This window comes from Dromiciops gliroides, chromosome 2 (assembly GCF_019393635.1).
Source record: "Dromiciops gliroides isolate mDroGli1 chromosome 2, mDroGli1.pri, whole genome shotgun sequence".
In the NCBI taxonomy this organism is placed as follows: domain Eukaryota; kingdom Metazoa; phylum Chordata; class Mammalia; order Microbiotheria; family Microbiotheriidae; genus Dromiciops; species Dromiciops gliroides.
Window position 1 is genome coordinate 381,230,344 of NC_057862.1, and position 23,539 is coordinate 381,253,882.

Below are 23,539 nucleotides of genomic sequence, written 5' to 3' on the forward strand. Positions count from 1 at the left end.
CCTTTCATCTTTAATTGTATGATCTCTAGCTTATTAATCCCCTTTTTGAAATATGGTACTCAGAAGCTAGTTGTAGTCTGACCAGGGACTAGTATACTACTAGATACTATCTCTCATAATACAACATAAGATCTTGTTGGCTTTTTTCCCTGCTATATCATGCCACTTATGAGCTAAAATGTTGGCTCATGATGAGCTTTCAGACAATGAAAGATCCCAGGTTTGTTTGGGTTTTTTTCAGGTCAAGTTGGCTTTTTAAATTCAAGTTTAAAACTTTACATTGCTTTCTACTAAATAGTATCTTATTAAATTCAGCCCAAATTTCTGGTCTGTCAAGATCTTTTTAGATGCTGATTATGTCATCCAATGTGTAAGCTATTCCTCTTAGCTTTGTATCATCTAAATATTTGATAAATATCCTATTGCTGTTTTTTGTTCAGGTCATTAATAAAAATGTTAAACATCACAGTGCCAAACACAGATCCCTGGGGCATTTTACTAAAGACATCTTTCCAAGTGAACATTGAATTCAAATCCAACTAACTTACATATTCTAGCTCACATTTCTAAAATCGCCTATCAATATAGCATTAGTGACTTTGTTACAGGTTATCTTAAACCTAGATAAATTGTATCCACAATAATTTCCTTCTCTACCAGTTTACTAATCCTATAAAAAGAAGAAATAAGGTTAGTCTGGTATGTCTTGTTCTTAACGAAAACAATACTGGCTTTTTGTGATGATCATTTCCTTCCTGGGGCAAGAGAGTTTTAAGGCTAATTTAGGATATTCTAAATTGGAAAACTGAGGTTCAAATGCTGACTACTTGTATGACCTTAAGTAAGTCCCTTTACCTCTCTAGGATTCAGGTTTTTCATTTGTAAAATGAAGCTAGACTAAATTAAATGACCTCACTTCCCCTCTAACTCTTAAACTACGATCCTAGATATTCACTAGAAATCCCTTTAATCACATATTCTAAAATTTTGCCATTGGACTTTACTTTGTAAATCCTTTCTTTTCTGTGCACTTTTAAAAAAAGTTGCTGCTATCATTATCTCTGTATACCTGTATTGTACATATACATTCCTAAAGTGGCTCTGTCTTTTATACTGTTTTTCTGATCCCATCCAACTCCCCATCTCCAAGTTCAACCAACACTCCTAGGTAAAGACAAGATTCTGGTCCTTGAGGAAGGAAACTAGACAATGATGACACAGTATGTTTCCTTGGGCAAGTCACTTAGAATTCTAAGCTTCAGTTTTTTCTGTGTAAAATGAATGGCATAGACTAGAAAATATTTATGGTTTTATTACCTTCCATGATCTAAAATTCTATTTTCTAAATCCTTGACAAGTTTAATATTTTCTTTTGGATCCAGGGATATCAAAGCCCCTTGATACAAAAGCTATGACTGATTTTTTTTGTTTGTTTGTTTTTGTTTTTGCAGGGCAATGGGGGTTAAGTGACTTGCCCAGGGTCACACAGCTAGTAAGTGTCAAGTGTCTGAGGCCGGATTTGAACTCAGGTACTCCTGAATCCAAGGTCGGTGCTTTATCCACTGCGCCACCTAGCTGCCCCCCTGATTTTTCAAAATAAAATAAGATTTTGGCTACTGAGAATGAAAATCCAAGTGATTTACTCCAGTCTTCTAGAGTGACAAGGGGTAGGGCTTTGGACTGGGGACTCAAACCAATAGATCCCTGACCTAGAATCATTTGGCCATAGTTTGATGTTTCTGACCCTTGTCTTTTTTTTCAATAATGATTTAAATATTCAGCACTTACTGAACACCCAGTATAATACTCTGGCTCTTCTGTTTGGCAATGAGGGTGATTGAAAGATGAGGTCACAATGTGTAAGGAAATGAACATGAAGTTTGAATTCAAGAAAATTTACTTCAAAGTTTCATTCTATTCATAAACAGGTGTGTGATCTTGGATAAGTGATTTCCTTTCCTCTGTGCCTAAGATTAATCCTTTGTAAAATGAAAGTATGGACTAGGTGATTTTTCAAATTATTTCAAATTATTCTGTGATTCTATGAATAAGTCACAATCCCCCAAGGAATTCACTACCTATTTATAGTTGGGGGTAGGGGAGAGAAACCAAGGACAAATAAAATTGCATACAAAGTAAGTATAAAAGTACAAGATATAAAAAGAAATTGCTTAGAACTCATGAGAGGGGGGAAGGATGCCTTATGACTATAGGGGTAAAGGAAGGCTTTGTGCATGCGGTGGCAGTAAAGATCAGCTTTGAAAGAAGATTAGGATTTCAACATGTAGGGATGGAGTGGGTCTTGGTGGACCAGGGAGGACATTCAAGTCATAGGTAATGACACAAATAAAGGCACAGAAATGAGGAAGCAAAGAGTGCATTCAGGGAATGGCAAGGCATTCAGGTTTGGCTGATTCAGTGTGAGTAAACAGGGGTAGTGGAGAAATGGATAGAAAGCACACTGGAACCAGATCCTTAAATGTTAATATTTCTCCCAACATTAATCCCTCATGAATGCCAGCAATCAGAAAACATCTGTGCCCAATGAGTCTCAGAAATAGGAGAGGAAGAATATGTAACCTCATGCTAAATGGAAATTTAGGATTTTCTAGTTTTCTTTAAATGATTTTCTCCCCTCTACCCATGAATACCCTTTTTCCCTCAAGACACAGCTCAGTGGCCTAGCTTCTCTGAAAGCCATCCCCAGAGCCTCCTGGTAAAAGAAGACAAATTGAAAATTCTATTAAGTCAAGTTTGAAGAATAATAGTGGACCAATTTTAACTTAAAAACAAAAATTCCATCTCTGTTTTTGCGTCTGTATCTTCTTCTGTCTCTCTCTTTGGGTCTCTCTGGATGTTTCTATTTCTCTTTCTTTTTGCTTCTATGCTTCAGTTTCTCTCAGCCCTCCACCTCTCTTTGTCTCACTCTGTTTCTGTGTCTCTGTCTCTTTTTGTCTTTTTGTCACTGTCTCTGTCTCGGTTAACTCTACCTCCACCTCTGTATCTCTTTCTGTATATCTCTGTCTTTATCTCTCTGTCTCTTTTTTCTTCTTCCTTTACCCCACCACTAGAGAGCTGAGAGAAATAGAGGAAGGGGCAAGAAGGGAGAGTAAAGGTGGGGGAAGCAGATCAGGAGCCCTGCCTGGTTGGAGGGAAACCGTCCCTTTATATGGTTGAAAATGAAAGTTGTCTCTAAGCCTCAGAATGTGTGATCTTCATCTAAATCTTCCCTCAACCTATCTAAATCCAATCCATCATTCAAGGTTGAACTCAAATTTTTTTCTTCTGCATGAATCCTTTACTAATTCCCAGATATAAATAATTTCACTCCTCTGAAATCCTATATGATTTGATTATTTGTACAACATGTTTAGCACATATCATTCACTGTCTTGTATGGTGTTTGTTGTTTTTTTTATCATTAATTAAAAATGTATTCCTAAAGAGAATTTGTATTTGTATAATACTTTATATTAAAAATAAATTCACAGTTTTGATATAATTTAATCAACACATGTAGCAGGGAACAAAGAAAAGCTTACATTTAGATGGAAACTATAGGGCATTAAAAAGATCTCTATATTTGATTATCAGTTTCTATATACTAAGAGTATGACATGGAAAAAAGTCATCATTTCCCCTTTTAGGGACTCAGTTTCATCATTTATAAAATGGAAATCAAACTCTTTGCCCCATCTCCCTCATTAGGCTGTTACAAACCTCAACAAAAATGTATATAAAAGTACACATATGATGCTATACAGATATAAAATAGTATTACACAGTAAGAAGTCTGTATTGATGGTCCTCATCTGACAGGGGGCAGTCTGATTGTTGATGAATAACTCAAAAGCAAGAAGACAGTTGACAGCTTTGACAATAGTTGCTTCAACACTCACTTCCTAAAGTTCACCAGCCAACAGAAGCAAGGCTTGCCATCTGTGCTGCCTCCCCAAAGCGAGAATAATTAATTCCTAGAAAACAACTACAGACTTTTCTACAAGCTATTGCCTGACATTCAGTGTCCTCCCACAGACAGGCAAAGAAGGCTGGGCCACCAATCAAGGAAAAGGCCTAAACTCCAGGCTAGGAAAATAACTGGCAATTACTTCCTCCTTCCAGTGAGGTTCATTAGGACAAGGGGCAAGGGGAGGGGCTGGGTCTTTTACTTGGCATCCAGTCCTTTCTTGCTTCTTCTAAAATCTCTTCTAGCTCTAATATTCTTTCCTTTGCCATGCTATATGTTTAAGGTCCATCCCTAATATTTCCTGTTCTATCTTTGAGTGTAGGCATTCTATATTCTAACATTCTGGATTCTAATATCCTATGTTTTAAGAGTTCTTCTAATCCTAACCTTTTATGTGTTCCAAGATCCATTCTAACTCTGGAATTATATACCCTGTAATTCTATAAAAGTACCACATTGAATACATATTTGATTGATTATCAAAAAATAGTCATCACATGGGGGCAGCTAGGTGGTGCAGTGGATAGAGCACTGGCCCTGGATTCAGGAGGACCTGAGTTCAAATCCAGTCTCAGACATTTGACACTTACTAGCTGTGTGACCCTGGGCAAGTCACTTAACCCTCATTGCCCCACAAAAAGAAAAATAGTCATCACAGCCCCTGAATTTAGCAGGATAAAACTTTAGCCATAACCTTTTTTTCACTTTTTGCTCTAAAAATCTGTGAACAAACCCATGCAAGTCCCCATAAAATTTGGAAATATCAATCTATTTTTGACCTCTGGAATTGTATAGACATGAAGTTCCCTTTAGAGGACAAAGCATTTAGAGAGATGGCTCAGATTTACATTAAGACAATTGTGCTCAATTCACCATCTCAGAAGTATTAGGTAGCCAATTAATGAGAGATTTAAAAGATAGAGGAGGAGGAAGAAGGAAGAAAAGAAGAAGAGAGGAGGAGGAGGAGGAAGAGGTGGTGGAGGAGGAGGAGCAGCAGCAGAAGCAGCAGCATCTTAATACCAATGGTTGGTAACAGCACTAAGTTGTAAAGATAAAGACTATAAAGAGTCTTGAGAGAACAACTTAAGCTTGAAGGTAGTGGAGGCAGAAGACCTAAATTTGATTCCCATCTTTGGGTGACCTTACATAAGAGACTAATTTCCTTAACTGTATGAAATGAGAGTACTTATACTACTATCTGCTTCACAGGATTGTTGTGAAGAAAACACTTTGTACATTTAAAACTTTTTATCTAAATATGAATTATTACCCTGTTCAACCTTTGCCCTAAGTGAAAATTATACAATTCTTTAGTAATGACTCTTCAGTACTTCCTCCACTTACTAACACAATCAATATAAGAGTTAGGGAGGCAGTGTGGTATAGTAGATTGATCACTGGATCTGGAGCCAGTGGGCTGAGGTGTTATTAACTAGCTCTGTGATTTTGGTGGAGACATTTAACCTCTCAGGGCTCTTAATTCTTCATCTTTCTTATGTTAAATGAGACGGTCCAATAATATGGTCTCTAGGTTCTACTCCAGCATTAGGTCCTATGAAGCATGACTGTTGAAATTGGGTTGGGGTAGAAAGATGGGAAACTGGGGATCAATCACTCTCTTCTGATTGCAACTAGATGGAAAATGCCTTAATGAGAGGGAACTGAGCCTTCAGAAGCAATCAGCCCAACTTTTTAAGCAACCAGACCAGAACTTAAGCCTGCTGTTCCCTTGGGAGGGAGGCTACAGGGAGACTGCCATTGCTGAGGCTTTTTTAGAATCCTCAGGGAGAATAGAACCCAAAGTCAGTTCAGGAACCAAAAGAGAAAATCAGTCTTGATATCCATATTTCATTTCTGACCTCAGATGTTATGGATCAACCTTATTTTTCCACCTTTTTAGGCATGGCAACCATTTACCAACAATAATTGGCATTTGTATAGTCCCCCAACCCCCAATAGTTTGTGAAGTGCTTCATGAGTATGTTACATCATTTGAGTCTCACAAATTGAGGTAGTGAACGCACCTCAATGCTCAAACTAGTAGTAGGCCTCCACCAGTCGCTGATGACCATGGATCAGCGCCTTGAAGAGCCTCAGACCACAGTGTGGCTGTGTGTTGTATCTACCCCATGAGGAGTAGCTGGAGTGTCCTCTCCAGGGCGCTGGACTGGGTGGATCAATATGGAAAACAAGCTGTTGCCCATGCAGCAGTTTTTCCCTCTCTGCCACATTGGTGGATCCAAAGGAGAGGCAGAGCCAATACAGTTTGGCACCAGTGCCACTGCAGGAGTTGCCAGAGGGATGTGATGTCCAACATCCAACTGCCTGAGGGACTCCGACTCCTGATTTTTCCTTGGCCGCAAGGCAGCAGAGGTTTAAAATCAGGGTTTTCCTTCCCCTAGGCTAGTTGCCTACAAAGGCTGATGAGCCCCACCTGCCTGAAATGACTGGTTTTAAGGCGTCAGTGACTCGCCTTCCCCCCTTCTCCTGTTAGTGGAAACAATTCCGCCATGAGAAGGCCAGGAGTCGGGCTTCAGTTGTCAGAGGCTATTTGAGATGCACGCTATTGGAGCATTTTATAGAGAGTGGGAGCTTATCCCCACTCCCACCCCAGCATGACAACCTTTGGAATTGAATTGAAGTTCAAAGATGTTAAGTTCTTATCTATCACTGCTGTGTAATAAGGGTGATCAGGGAAAGCCCAGATCAATTTTAATTCCCTAGCCAACTTGAGGATACAGGATATAGAGCTTAGTTAGAAAAACGCCTAACATGGAAGTGAATGTGTGCCCTTCCCCTTCTGGAGAAAACATAAGGAACTACTCTTATTAATCTTTAGGGAACAGGGAATGCCTTTTGATTATTTGTTGACTGAGATGTGAGAGGATGGACTCTTGCCAGAGGAAGTGTACCTACTATGGTCTATAAAAGGAAATGGTGCATTTCTTTACTCTCTTTCCCCTTTTCTTTTCCTGTACATGCTTTTCTGTGGACTCCTATCCCAGTATACATGGAAGCTAGGTGGCATAGTGGATGGAACACTAACACTGGAGTCAGGAGAATGTGAGTTCAAATCCAGTCTCAGACACTAGCTGTATGACCCTAGGCAAGTCACTTAACCCTGTTTGCCTCAGTTTCCTCATCTATAAAATGAGCTGGAGAAACCACTCCAGTAAATTTGTAAAGACAATCCCAAATGGGGTCACAGAGAGTTGGATGTGACTGAAACAACTCAACAACATTCCAGTATACAACAGGGACTGGTTATGATTTTTTTTTCTCTCCCTACCCCAGAAACAGAAAATGGTGACTTACAGAAACAAATGAGGAGCAACCAATGCTGACCCAGTTAAATTGCCATTTTTTACTCTTGGGGCAAAGGGAGGAAGAATTTCTAATCCTCCCCTAACCCTACGTACTCTGACCTTCCCCCTTTACCAACTAGGTACCAGAAAATTTTAAAAAGTTAAAAAAGAAGAAAGATAGGAAGCATTCCTCAGTTCTCTCTTATCAAACACAGAGGGAGCAGCTTGATCAGAATGGTACAGTAGGAAAAGCAATGAATGTGGAGTCAGAAGATTTCTTTTTAAGGCTCTAGTTCTGAAGCTCTGCCACTTAAGATCAGGGTGACTTTAAGGGAATCATTTAGCTTCCTGAGACTACAGTTTCCTCATCTGTCATATGAGAGGCCCAGACTAAATGGCTTCTGAATCTCATCCAGTATGATAGGTTTGATAGTTTTGGGTTCTAAATTTTTGATCCTCTTCTCTAAGACAGACCACCTCTCCTGTTTTCTGTATTTTACCATTCACAGAGCACTTTCTTCATAATAAACAGATGAGACATAAAGTGCAAGTTTTATTATCCCCATTTTGCAGATAAGGAAACTGAAACTCAAAGATGTGAATCAGCATCAACAATCATTTATTTAATGCTCACTATGTGCCTGAGAATATGTTAAATTCAAGCATAGTTTGAGCAATGATAGTATCCATTGAATAATCCTCCCAAGGGGTCTTCTTTGAAGGAAAAATAACTATTTGGCTATAGAGTTACATGTGTGTACATGTGCACACGTGGTATTTGGGCTAGATTTGTGATTTCACAGGTCCCAGGAATTCCCAGTAAGAAAACTCTTTCTACCAATGTAGGCCAACATATGACACTATCTTAGAGAGTTGCCTAGAGCAGAAAGAGGTTAAATGGCTTGGCTAATGCCACACTGCCAGGATATGTCAAAAGTGGGACTTGAATCCAGGAATTCCTGACTGAGGCCGTTTCTCTATCTACTATGGCATAACTGCCTTTCTTGTTTCAGCTTATTTATATTAGCACTCAGTCATGTGATAATCATGCTTCATCTGTCCACTACTGATAAATATTGGCCCAAGAATAGTCTGTGTGTATAGTGTCAAAAGAACAATCTAGGAGGTGGAGCCAAAATAGTGGAGTGAGTATTTGCATGCAAACTGAATTCTGATTGGGAAATCCAAGAAACAGTCTCCATAAGTAATTTTTCAAGCCCAAGGAAACATAGGAAAATAGAAAGGTGTGGATATTAGTGTGGGGTGTAGCCTGAAGCACATGCAGCAGCCATGGAGATAGCAGTAGTAGCAATGGGGAACATTCTAATACCCAGGGAGTATAAGGGGGCTGAAATTCAAAACCAGAACTGGAAGCCCCAGGGCAGAAAGAGATCGGAAGGGACCTCTGAACCAATCCTAGGAATAAGAATGGGTGCCTGCCAGGTAACAGCTTTATCACACATGACCCCAGTTCAGGGTCCCAATTCCTGGGCAGAGAGGAGTGGTTGCAGTCATGATCAAGGAACCTCAGCTGCATGGTCTGAACCCAAGGGCAAAGGTGGGAATCATTTCTAACATTTAGCCCACAAATAACCTGCAGTGAAGTAACCAGGATAGGAAAGCAAGACCAAAGGGGATTCAAGCATTTCAGTCACTCTAAACCTGCAGAAATTCTCAGCAGGCAAACAGTGATGGAGTCCAGCAGCAGTCTACTAAAATCAGTACATACAATCCAAGAGACCCAATCTGGGTCAGGAACGTGCAGGGTTCAGACCAAGAGGGCAGTGAACAAATGGCAACCCAGATCTTACTACTCTGGAAACACTAAAAATTTCTAGGCCACAAGAGTCTAAGATGTGAAAAGAGCAGAAGGACATAAAAAGAAAGAAACTCAAGCCACCACCTCCCACCACAGAAGTGAGCAAAGGCCAACACTAACTTAAAGGTCAGATTCAAAAAGTAGGTTTGAAGAAAGCACAATTGAAAAAGAAAAACAGAAAAGAAAAACTCCATCACAAAGCACAACTATGGCAAAAGGAAAATTCAAGACACAAACAGAAGAAATGACTTGAAAAATCTACAATCAAAGCCTCCAAGAAAAATGTAGATCAGACACAAGTCCAACAGGAATCCTTAGAAAATTTAAAGAAAGAGTTTTTAAAAAGAGTAAAAAAAAAAATTAAAATAGGGGAAGTTGGGGGCAGCTAGGTAGTTCAGTGGATAAAGCATCGGCCCTGGATTCACTTACTAGCTATGTGACCCTTGGCAAGTCACTTAACCTTCATTGCTCCACCCCCCAAAAAAATTAAAAATAATAAAAATAAAAAGAGCTATAGAGGAAAAATTGGAAAATAAATAAAATCCATCCAAGAAAGTTATAAACAAAGAATTAACAGCTTTGTAAAAGAGGTACAAAATATTACTGAAGAAAATAAAGACATAAACATTAGAATTGGCTAAATGGTAAAAGAGTCCACAATTTTATTGAAGAAAATGATTCTTAAAAATTTAGAATTGGCTACGTGGAAGCTAATGACTCTGTAAGACATAAAGAAGTAATAAAACAAAATCAAAATACTAAAAAAAAAATAGAAGAAAATGTTACAGACCTAATAGGAAAACCAACTGATCTGGAAAATAGACCAAGAGATAATTTAAGAATCATTGGACTACCCAAATGCCATGAATAAAAAAGAGCATAGAAATAACATTTCATAATATAAAGGAAAATTATCCAGAAATCTTAGAACTAGGAGAAGAAAAAAGTCAAAAGATTCCACTAGTCACCTTCTGAAAGAAACCCCCAAATGAAAACTACCAGGAATATTACAGCAAAAACCAGATCTCCAAGGCCAAGGAAAAATACTGAATTAAGAAAGAAAGAAAGAGAGAACTTAAATATGGTTCAACCACAGTTAGGATCACATAAGACTTAGTCGCTACCACTATAAAGAAATGTAGAGCTTGGAATATGATGGTCTGGAAGGAGAAAAGATATAAGATTGCTACCAAGAATAAACTATCTAGCAAAACTGAGCATAATCCTACAGGGGGAGAATGGACATTTAATGAGATAGAAGATTTTCAAGTATTCCTAATGAAAGACAAAATGTGAATAGAAAATTTGATCTTTAAACAAATCACTAAAGCATGAAAAGTTAAACATGAGGGAGAAATAATAAGTGGTTAAATAAAGCTAAACTCTTTATATTCTTATATGGGGAGAAGATACATGTAATCACTCAGAATTTTATCAACATTTCTCTTTGAGGGAGTCTAATTAAACAGAAGGCCTGAGTAGGATCGTGTTACATTGGAATGATCTCAAAAGAACAATGGAAGGGTAAGAAAGAGATATTCACTTTGAGAAAGGGAAGGGAAGGATGAATGAGAAAAATGACCTCACATAAATGAGTTATGTAGGGAAGAGTATATACAAAAGATTGAAAAACTGGAGGGAATGGGCAACACTATACATCACTCTTACCTTAACTAGTTTAAGGAGAGAAGAATAAATATACAAACACAGTTAGGCACAGAAATTCATTTTACCTAACATTAAAGTAAAAGGGAAAGGGATTAAGGAAAAGGTGAAAGATAAAAAGAGGGTAGATTAAAGAACCTAATGATCAGAAGCAAATTATACTCTTGAGGAGGGAACAGAATTTTTTTAAAAAAGAGAGGATAAGTATATGAAAATGGGATATAGCAAAATATGCATTTATCAGTCTGTGAATGTGAATGGGATGAACTCACATATAAAATTGAAGAAGATAGTAGAATGAATTAGAAATTAGAATCCAAAATATAATATTTTTAAAAAACATTTAAAATAGAAAGATATACTTAGAGTTAAAATAGTCAGTTGGAGTCAATTCTATGATGCTTTAATAAGTAAAATAAGCAAGAATAGCAATCATGATCCTAGACAAAATAAAAGCAAAAATAGATTCAATTAAAAAAGATAATCAGGGAAATATACTTTGCTAAATGGTATCATGGACAATGAATTAATATCAATCTTGAACATATGTGCATGGAATGGCATAGTATTAAAATTCTTTTAAAAAATTAATGAGTTATGGGAGGAAATAGTAAAACTATACTAGTGGAGGACCTCAATTTATCTCTTTCAGACTCAGGTAAATCTAATTCTATAATAAACAAGAAAGAAAATAAGAAGATAAATAGAATTTTAGAAAAGTTTGATTTAAAGAAAACAATTTTTAAAAAATTTTAGAAGACTGTTGAATGGGTATAGAAAGAATTATAACTTTTTTTTTCTCAGCTGTGCATCTTATTTTCACAAAAATTGACCATGTACTAGGGCATAAGGTCCTGATAAACCAATACAGAAAAGCAGAAATATTAAATGTATATTTTTCTGACAATAATCCAATAAATATTACACTAAATTAAGGACCTTTGAAGTATAGATTAAAAAGAATGAGTAGGTCAAAGAACAAATCTTAGAAACAATGAATAATTTCATTAAAGATAATTACAACAATGAGACAATGAACCAAAATTTGTGAAATGAAGTCCAACCAGTACTTAGGGAAAAATTTATGTCTCATAACATTTACATCAATAAAAGAAAGCATAGAAAAATGAATTAGCCATGAAACTAAAAATTAAAAAAAAATGAGAAAAAAATTAACCCCCAATTCCTCCCTCCAACTAAACATCAAAATACTAATCTTAGAAATCAAAGGTGAAATTAATAAAATTGAGAAAAGAAAAAAAAATGGACTAATAAGCTCCCAGCTGGGTGGCACAGTGGAGAAGAGTACTGGGTCTGGAGGCAGAAAGACTCATTTTGCAGTGTTTAAATATGGCCTCAGACTGTGTGACCCTGGGCAAGTCACCTACCTCTGTTTGCCTCAAGTTCCTCATCTGTAAAATGAGCTAGAGAAGGAAATGATAAACTACTCTAGTATCTCTGCCAGGAGAACACCCAAAATGGAGTCACAAAGAGTTAAACATGACTCAAAAGCCTAATCAACAAACAACAATAAATAAAAACTATGAACTGGTTTAAAAATACAAAATAGATAAATGGATAATTTTATTTAGAAAACAAACTATCAATATCAAAAATGAAATTGGTAAATTCACAACCAATGAAGATGAAATAAAATCAATTATTAGTAAACAATTTTGCCTAACTATAAGCTCACAAAACTGACCATCTAAATGAAATGGATGAATATTTTAAAAAATATAAACTTCACAGGTTAACAGAACAGAAGATTTAACTGGGTAAATAAGTCTTAGAAAAAGAAATTATACAAGCTATAAATGAACCCACCTCACCCACCACCTACTTCTGGAAAAAATGAAAAGACCCAGGAGCAAATGGATTCACAAGTGAATTCTACCAAATGTTGAAATAACAATGCCAATACTAAATAAACTATTTTGGGGAAAATAGGTAAAGAAGAAATCCTCCCAAATCCCTTCTATGACAAATATAGTCTTGACAACTAAAGCAGAGGGATTTAAGACAGAGAAAGAAAACTATAGACCAATTTTCATAATGAATTTTGGTGCAAATAACTAAATAAAACACTACTAAGGAGATTAGAACTCTATATCACAAAGATCATATGTTTTGACCAAGCTGAATTTATGGCAGAAATGCAGGGCTCGGGGACAGCTAGGTGGCACAGTGGATAAAGCGGCCCTGGATTCAGGAGGACCTGAGTTCAAATCCAGCCTCAGACAGTTGGCACTTACTAACTGTGTGACCCTGGGCTTAACCCTCATTGCCCCCGCCCCACACACAAAAAAAGTAATGTAGGGCTGGTTCAAGATTAGGAAAACTATAAGCATAACTGACCATATCAATAACAAAAAAAAACAATAAAAATTATATGATTATTTCAATAGGTTCAAAAAAAGCTTTTGACAAAATACAACACATATTCCTGTTTAAACATGCATGAAAACCTAGGAACAAATGAAACTTAAAAAAAAAACGATAAGAAATGACTTTCTAAAATCAAGATCAAGCATTATCTGTAGTGGGGATCAACTAGAATCCTTTGTAATAAGAGCAGAGATGAAAAAAAGATGTGCATTATCATCCTTATTATTTAATAGTATGCTAGAAATGTTAGCTATAACAATAAAAGAAGAAAAATAAATTGAAAGAATAAGAATATTCAATGGAGCAACAAAACCAACACTTTTTTTTTTTGCAAATGTTATGATGGTTCACTTAGAGAATCCTAGAGACTGAACTAAAAAACTAGTCAAAACAATAACTTCAGCAGCATTGCAAGATATAAAATAATCCTACACAATATATTACCAACAAAACTCAGCAGGAAGAGATAGGAAGAAAAATTCAATTTAAAATAACTACAGACAGTATAAAATACTAAGGAATCTACCTGTCAAGATAAACCCAGGAACTACATGAACACAATTATAAAACTCTCCACAGAAAAGTAGATATAAATAATTAGAGAAATATTAATTGTTCATGGGTAGGCTGAGCCAATATTATCAAACTAACAATACTTCCTAAATTAGTTTACTTTGGTATAATGCCAAACTTTTATTGAACTAAGAAAAATAATAACAAAATTTATCAAAATCAAGGGGAAAATGTGAAAAGGAGGCCTAGAAGTATCAGATCTCAAACTATACTACACAGCTGTAATCATCAAAGCACTTATAAAGTTAGAAAGGTTAATCAATGGAATAAATTAGATACACAATGTGCAAAATCAAAGAAAAAAGTAACTTATTGTTGATAAACCCAAAGATCCCTACCACAGGGCAAGAATTCACTTTTTGACCAAATTATTGGGAAAACTGGAAAGCAATCTTGCAGAAAGTAAACATAGACTAACATTATGCAAAATATATGATGATGGGGTAGCTAGGTGGTGCAGTGGATAGAACACCAGCCCTGGATTCAGGAGGACCTGAGTTCAAATTCGGCCTCAGACACTTGACACTATCTGTGTGACCTTGGGCAAGTCACTTAACCCTAATTGCTGCACCCCCCAAAACAAAACAAAACAAAACAAAATATATGATGAGAAGCTCAAAATAGGCGCATGATTTAAAAATAAAGGGTGATATCATAAACAAATTAGTAGACAAAGGAAGAAATTGTCATATCTATAGATAGGAAAAGTGTTCATATCCAAAAAAGAGAGAGGTCCATGGAAGATAAAATCAATAATTTTGATTATATAAAATTTACAAATTTTTTCACAAGCAACACTAATGTAGCTTGAATTAGATGAACATCAGGAAACTAGGAAAATTTCTTTTTAGCACATTTCTCTGATAAATATCTCATTTCTTAAATATATAAGAAAGTGAGTCAAATTTAAAAGAACAAGAATTATGGTCAAAGGATATACACATTTTTTGGAAGAAATAACTATCAATAGACATATAGAATGTTCTCAATCCCTAATAATTGGAGAAATACAAATTAAAACAACTCTGAGGTATTACTTCATACCCATAATATTGTTTAACATGACCAAACAGGAAAATGATAAATTCTGAAGGACAGAGGGGAAAACAAGTAGACTAATGAACTTCTGGTGGAGCTATGAACTATGACCAACCATTCTGGAAAGCAATTTAGAACTATACCCAAAAGTTTACTGAGGCCATATCTTAAACAGATCAAAGAAAAAGGAAAGGACCCTTATATATGAGATATTTATAGCATCTCTTTTTATGCTGGTAAGGAATTGGAAACTGAAGCAATGCCCATCAATTGGGGAATGGCTGAACAAGCTATGGTATTTTAATGTGAACTGAAGGACTCAGAGTTCAGATTGAAATATATTTTTTTCTTTTTGGGGGGAGGGGGGCAGTGGGAATGGCTAATGCAGAAACCTGTTTTACATGACGATATTATTCAGAGGTTTTTTTTTCAGTCATGTTTGACTCTTCATGACCACATCTGGGGTTTTCTTGACAAAGTTATTGGAGTGATTTGCTATTTCCTTCCCTAGCTCATTTTGCAGATAAGGAAATAAGGCAAACAGGGTAAAGTGATTTGTCCAGGTTCACATAGCTAGTAAGTATATAAAGCCAGATTTGAACTCAGCAAGATGAGTCTTAATGACTCCAGGAGTCTATTCACTGTGCCACCTCTATGCATGACTTTTGTAATAATAATAATAATATTTGTAATAAGGTGGTTTTTAAATTTTTTTCTTGCCTTCTCTTTGTGTGGAGGAGTGGCAGGAGGAAAGGAAACAATTCAGAACTAAAAAGGGATAATATAAAATATCTGTGCTTAAAAGTAAAACAGTCTAAGTTCAGAGAGACTCAGCAGGACCATAGGTCCTACCTCAGGAGACCTTTTTTCACTACAGAAATTCCCAAAGATTATTTCTTAAGATATAAAATTAACTGTGACATTTATCAGGGGAAGAGGTACTCCCTGATGAAAATCAAGCATCCTTGAAGATACTAAAGTCAGGAAAGAGTATCATAGGATTGTTGATCTGGAGCTGAAAGGGTCCCAGAGGTCATTCAGCCCATTCCCCTTATTTTTCAGATGGGAAAACTGAGATAGTGAGACTGACCCAATCTCATACAGGTATTCAATAATAGACCTAAGATTTAAATTCAAGTTCTCTAATTATAAATTCATGCTCTTTCCATGGTATCACACTGACTCTCAACCTATATGCCATAGAAGTAAAGTTTCCAGATAACTCAAGATTATCCAATACATATAAAAACTTGTTTCATTTCAATCATGTTTATGAGAGTATTTTACATTCACAACTGGCAGAGAAATTAGAAGTTTCCTACTTTATTACCTCCCCATTTTACAAATGAGGAAACAGGCCCTGGGAACTTAAGTGACTTTGATAAGGTCTCTTTGTAAGTAATGAAGTCAGGATTCAAGCTTGAGTAATTTTGCTTCAAAGACAAGACTCATCCCACTGATATTCTATGCCAACCACATTCCCTAAAGTGAATTCCACTTCTGGGATTTCCTGAAACTGATGTCAAATATAATTTAATCCTTTCTTTTTGATGAGGTCTTCATCATGAGTATTACTAATGGCAGTGGATTGTCATTCACTGAACTTTTTAGTTTATTGGGCTAATTAGGCATATTTCCCTGTTTACCAAATGTCTACAGACTGCTGTTTTGTGTTTTTTTTTTTAGTTCTTGTGCTTGCTTTTCGTATTATAAAATACTTTTGCATTTTTTTGCTTCTTATGTTTCTTTCCTTACTGTAAGATTTATAGCTTTTACTTTTAGCCGATGTCCTTGTGTCTATTGTGTGCATCACTCAGTCCTTTCATCCAATCTGCTTTGGGCTGAGAAACCAAATAACAAAACTTGGTAAATTTGAGTATAACATGAGAGTAAAAAGGTCTCTGAGCTTTTCCGTCTCCCTGTCTACTGGTTTCTTCTCTAGTCTCTTCCATTCTCAAAAAACTCTCACTTGATCTGTCTATCCCTAACTATTGCCTTATATCTTTTCTGCCATTTATGGCTAAACTCCTGGAAATGACCATTTAAAATGAGTGCCTCTCCTTTCTTTCTTCACTCTCTTCTGAACTCTTTACACTGTCTTCCAACCTCATCATCCCACTGAAATTGTTTTCATTGCCAAATCCAATGACCTTTTCTCAGCCCTCACTCTTCTTGACTCCTCTGTGGCCTTTGACATCATTGATCACTCACTTCTTCTTGATGATCTCTTTTCTCTGGGTTTTCAGAACTCTACTGGTTCTCCTACTTATTGGACCCCTGCTTCCCATTCTCTTTTGCTGGATTTTCATCCAGATAACACCCTTTAACCATAGGTGGACACCAAGGTTGTGTCCTGGGCAATCTTCTCTTCTCCCTCTATATTGCTTCACTTGATGATATCATCAGTTTCCATGGATTTAATTATCATCCCTATGTTAATAATATACCTATCTTACCCTAATCTCCCTGCTGACCTCCAATTTCATATCTTTCTAACTGCCTTTCAGACATCTCAAACTTGATTTCCAGTAGGAATCTGAAAATCAACATGTCCAAAACTGAACTTAATGTATTTCCCTCTAAACTCTCCTCCTACTCCCCCCTCAATCTTTTCTAATTTCCCTATTATTGTAGAGGACAAATCCATTCTCCCAGTCCCCCCCCCCAGCTCACAAGCCAGGTCCCTATATCCAATCCATTGCCAAGGCTTGTTGATTTCATCTTTGCAACAATGCTCAAATATGCCCACTCCTCTCTTCTGACACTGCCACAACTCTGAAGGCCCTTATTTTTTTATTCCTGGACTACTGCAATAGCTTGATATTGTGTGTGCCTGCCTCAAGTCCCCCTTCACTCCAATCCATCTTCCATTCAGCCACCAATGTGATTTTCCTTAATTACAGGTCTGACCATGTCACTCCTCCATACACACTCAATAAATGCCAGCGGATTCCTATTACCTCCAAGATTAAATGCAAAAATCTGTTTGTCTTAATAACCTAGGGGGCAGCTTGGTGGTGCAATGGATAAAGCACCAGCCCTGGATTCAGGAGGACCTGAGTTCAAATCTGACCTCAGACACTTGACACTTACTAGCTATGTGACCATGGGCAAGTCACTTAACCCTCATTGCACTGCCAAAAACAACAACAACAACAACAAAAGAAAAACCAAACCCATAACATAGCCTCCTCCTACCTGTCCAGTCTTTTTACAACTTACCCCTCATCACATACACTTTGATCTGACATTGGCCTCCTGGATGTTGCACAAATAAGACACTCCATCCCTCAGTTCTGAGCATTTTCACTCCTCCATGCTGGGAATAGAACCTCTCCACATCTGCAACTATGGACTTTCCTATTTTCTTTTAAGTCTCAATTTAAATTCCATCTGCTATAGGAAGTTATTCCATTCTCAATCTAGTGTTTTCCCGCTCTTAATTATTTACTATTTATTTTATACATAGCTTGTTTGAATAAGTTTGCTTATTATCTCCCACCAATAGATTGTGAGATCCTCAAGGGTAGGGCCTGTCTTTTGCCTCTTTTCATATCCCTAGCACTTAGCTAGCACAGAGTAGGTACTTATTTTGACTGACAAAATTCAGGGCTTGAAAGATTTTCTTCAAAAATATTATAAGATCTTTGGTTCTTAGACTTTATAAATCTCATTAAGACTTCTCAGAAGCCTTATTAGATTCTTTCCTAGATTTCCACTGGATCCTAAATGTACAGGTAAAGCTAAACTATGTATACGTGGAATATTAATATAATTTATGGTCATTTCTAAATTTATATATATAAATACATACACATATACACACATACATACATGCATACACACAAACACACACACACACACACACACATATATATATACAGAGAGAGAGAGAGATGGCTAACCTTTGAGAGAGAGCATGATTTAACTCTACTTACTACTGAAGTGACAACCAGGACAAATATGTACTTGGTCGCAGAGGGGAATGTTACAGAAAGGGGCAGATTTCATTCAGTAAGAAGAACTTGCTAGCAATTAGAGTTATGCAACAAGGAAAAGGGGTACTTTAGCAGCTAGAGAGGTCTTTAGTCACTGTTCTCTTTCAGCAAGGTCTATATGACGATTTGTCAGAAAAAAGTATACAAGAAATTTTTCCTAAAGATATTGGCCTCTGGGGTCAGGTCCTTAGAATAGTCTATATTCTAAATTTATTTTTACCTCTAATATTCTATGTCCCATGATCCCTTCCAGACCTAACATTCTTTGTTTGTTTGTTTCTTTGTGTTTTGTTTTGTTTTTTTGGCAGGGCCATGGGGGTTAAGTGACTTTCCCCGGGTCACACAGCTAGTAAGTGTAAAGTGTCTGAGGTCGGATTTGAACTCAGGTACTCCTGAATCCAGGGCCGGTGCTTTATCCACCTAACTGCCCCTAGACCTAACATTCTTTTTGTTTTGTTCTGTCATTCTGTTTTAAGGAATCTTTCAGCTCTAATATTCCCTTTTACAACCCTTGGTTCTAAGGTGTTTTTATCATTCTAATGTCCTATGTTCTATGGTACCTTCTACCTGTGTCATTCTATGTTCTAATACCTTTCCTAGCTCGGGTATTCTATGATTACATGATCTTTCAGTTTTCCATATTCTTCACAGCACACTGCCCTGGTAGGTAGAAAATCAATATTTTCTGAGTGAATGATACACTGAAATCAGAGAATAGTTGAGATTGTTTATTTCTAGGAATGCTATCCCTTCAGCTGCACTCACTATTTAGAATTTTCTTTTTCCCTTTCTTTTAAAGCCTCTCTGCATCATAAAGCCAATAGGGAGGATCTGGACTCTCTTGGGTCCCTGTTAATTGCATGTTCCCTTTCTTCCCACCCTCCTGGGATGATAGATACAGGGAATCACCAAGGAACAAGAGAGCATGGATGTGAAATCACTCGACCAGAAGGAGACATTTCTGTGGCTCTCCCTTCCCCCTCCCTCCAGTTCAGGAGCCCCAAGCCAGCATAGGGAAAGGGGAATCCAAGGGCACAGATGAACTGAGAATGATGCACATTAGCTAGAGAGTGTGTCAGAGGCAATTAGCCCATCCGTCTTCAAAACACCAACCTATAACTAGGGGGCAGCTGAAGAAACCCAGGCCAAGAAAAGACCCTATGGGTAGTATTAGCCACAGAAGAAAAAAAAAGTAACAGAAGGCTAGTTATGAGTATTATCAGTTCAAAATGTATAAAGATTTTAAGTGGAGCTTCCTAGTTAACAATAACAATATTTATATTTCATGTACTTTTTATGTTTTAAAATGCTTTCACATACATAGTATCATAGTGAAACAATAGTGGATTTAGATCCAGAGTAGCTGAGAGGAAATTTGGCTTAGTTAATAGTCTATTGGACTTATGTAAGAAAAACCCTGGGTTCAAATCCTGCTTCAGACATTTACTAGTTATATGTCACTGGGTAAGTAATTAATTCTCTCCATTTCATTTTCCTCATCTGTAAAATGAATGTATCAGGCTCAATGTCCTCTAAATTCCCTCTTAGCTGTAAATTTATAATCCTAAAATCCGATAATACTACTTGGGCATGAATCCCGGACTTGATACGTCCTCGTTGTGTGATCTTGAACATGTCATCTCGTTTCCCTAGGCTTTACTTACTACTTTGTAAAATAAGGGGGTTTGATTAAGTAACATCTAAGGTTTCTAGAAGCTTTAGATCCTATGTATTGTGTTCTCATTAGGTCATCATAACATTCCTGTTATAGAGGCAAGGGGTTCATTGGATCATAGTTCCAGAGCAGGAAGGGACCTCACAGGCCACTCATTTTATAAATGAGAAATCTGAAACCCAGAGAGAAGTGACTGGTCTAAACCTTCCAGAGTAAGTTAGAGACACATCCAAGACTTGAACCCAGTTCTCCTGACTAATTCAATGCTCTTTTTATTTACAGTGTCTATAGAAGCTGTCTCTAACTCTTGCCCTTGAGAGGAGAAAAATTCATATTGCAAAGTTTAGGGATTTGATTGCTTTGAAAATAAAAAAAAAATATTTAGAGAGAGCTGGAAAGGATTGCTAGGTGATTCCATGACATTTGGTTTTGAATGACCATGGATCTCCTCAAGGAAGCACTATCATTCTGATGCTTGATGTGATCAATAAAACATTACTCACAAATGGAGCATCTGGAATGCTTCACCATTTAAAGGAAACCTCTCATCCTTTTGGACCTTACACTTGACATCCTCCATAACAAGGGGAAAACCCTTTAATAAGTATGCACTTCCCATGCTTAGTAATCATGCAGCCTTTAACAGTCATGCACATCTCAGTTTTATGTCTCAATTTGTATGAATAATTGAAAGATAGTTGAATAAAGTTACCCTTGTGGCTGCACGATCAAGGAATCAAAAATGTTCTTAATAAATGCATTGAAAGTACCCTGAATGGGAACATTTAAGGCTTTCTTTTTCTTAGTCAAGGTATTTTTTTGGGGGGGGGTGGATGGGGGAGGTTGATAAGCAAAAATAAATAAATAAGGAGGATTATACAGAGGTGTATATCTACACCTTTCTGAACATTTGTGCAATTCTGTAGATAAAGTCTGTTGCAGAAAATCATATATACTCTTCTCCTCTCTGTCAAGTATGTTGAGTCTTTGAATACTCCCAAAGAAATTTTATTGAGGGGAGAAAGAGATCTCGTCTCCCTTTCCCCAACACTATCAACTATAATGACTGCTTGTACATAGCAGCAAATGCCTGTGCTTGTCTAGTTGAGCCAGGATCTATATACCAAGGTCCTAGCTGCCTGCTTTGTGTTTCTTTCCTTGGGCACAGGTGCCTGAACAGTAATCTTGAAATGGATATCACTAGCCTTGATGGCACCCACATGTTTCTAAGAGGTTAGGGGATTGTGACTTCAGGTGTTGGTTTCTCAGCAGGAGAAAATCACCAAAATTTCTTAGGGTAGAAAAGATGACTACTAACAGAAGGATAGTATAGATGAAAGGATTAAGAAACCTCAAGCTATGATCTGGCTTGCCAGAAGTTATGGAGCTTGACTGAATTGCTCAGTCAGTACAGATCTGAGGTGAAAGTCAATGACTATTCAGCAGTCCTACAAGTGTTTTATGTTTTAAATATTTATATTCTGGGAGTATCATTGGAGTTATGGTTTACTGATTCACATTTTAAGTATTGCCATTGAATGTGTATGAATCCTTTGTGTTTAAGCATTTTTTGGTTGGGAAATAAATAAATAAATAGCTGCTCTGCCTGAACAAGAAAAAAGAAAAGAAAATTCTTTGTTCTTTCTGCTTCTTTTCATTTATGGTATCATTGGTAAGTTCATAAAGCATTATCTCAAAGATTTCATAGAAAAAAATATTTGGAATAATCTCCTCTGTGATTATTTTCCTATTATTTTAGTATCTTCTCCTTTCTGTGATATCTTGAATACTATGTGTCATTAAAGTAATTAAAAGAATATGGTTAAGTGGATAAAAGAATGCATCTTTCCCAGATTATGACTTGTAGTAATATGTAGAAACCACATTAGTCCATTGATATACCTACTTGGACATATACCGAAACAATGAGTTGAGCCAATCAGAAGAGAAAAATTGAACTCATATTGAATATGGAAAATTCTGTTATACTTTCAGCCATCTCAAACTGCCTATACACATACACATATAAACAATATGTTATATTTCTGATGATCATGGAATACCTTGATCCCCAAACAATAAAAATTGCACATAACCTAAAGGGTAGTAAAGATATAAATAGAATGTAAGTTCCTTGAAGGTAGACTCTATTTCATGTATGCCTTTGTATCCCCAAGTACATTGAAAAGTTCCTGGCATATAGAAGCAACTTAATAAATGTCTGTCAATTGACTGGTTGAGGATGATTAAAAATAACTACAGTATATCACCAAGTATAATATGTGTGGAATAAGAGGTATCAAAGGCCAATATGGAAATATATGACTGGAAAAGGAGATGGGCCAGTTATCTAGTGAGAACAAAAGATAAGAGATTGTGGAGAAAAAAAGACCAATAGGGAGGCCTCCAGCATTGATAAGATGCTCTATATAAAACATGGAGAGAAATAAGGAAGAATCATACCAGAGAAGGAATGAATGAGCTGCAATTGATATAAATAGTTGCATATATATGAGATCATGGATTCATCTAACTAGAAGGTGTTTTGCAAGGACTAGTTCTCTGAGCTCACCTAGTTCAGTGAGCTTTTTATTTTATATAAGAAGAAACTGAGGTCTGGAATGGTTAAGTGACTTTTCTATGGTCACATGTTGAGAAAATAGCAGAACTAGGATTTAAATGCAGGTCACCTGACTCCAGATCTATTAATTGTCACACTTCACCACACTTATGGTGGTATAAATTGTTGCATACCTGGGGCCACAGGCTCTGGGCTCTCAGAAAGTTGGAGGAGGAGCCTAGGCTTCTAATGAAGGTAGACACAATCATGAAAAGGAAAAGAAGTTTTAGATTCATGTCTGTATATGATAGACCATTAGCAATAATCGCTGCACATGTTTAACCTGAAAAGCAGTCATCATGGAGAAAGAATTACAGGATCTGCCATGAGGTTATTTTTAATGAGAGAGAGAGAGAGAGAGAGAGAGAGAGAGAGAGAGAGAGAGAGAGAGAGAGAGAGAGAGAGAGAGAGAGAGAGAGTCAGACAGAGACAGAGGCACAAAGACAGATACAGAGAAAGAGTGAAAGAGACAGACAGAGAAACAGAGTTGA

At 36.8% G+C, this 23,539-nt stretch overlaps 1 protein-coding gene across 2 annotated transcripts in view; it reads right to left on the reverse strand.

Annotated features, from left to right (window-relative positions):
• The window catches only part of BRINP1 (BMP/retinoic acid inducible neural specific 1), a 181,837-nt gene that overhangs the window by 65,723 nt on the left and 92,575 nt on the right, over nt 1-23,539 (reverse strand). The gene's annotated exons all lie outside the window — the stretch shown is intronic.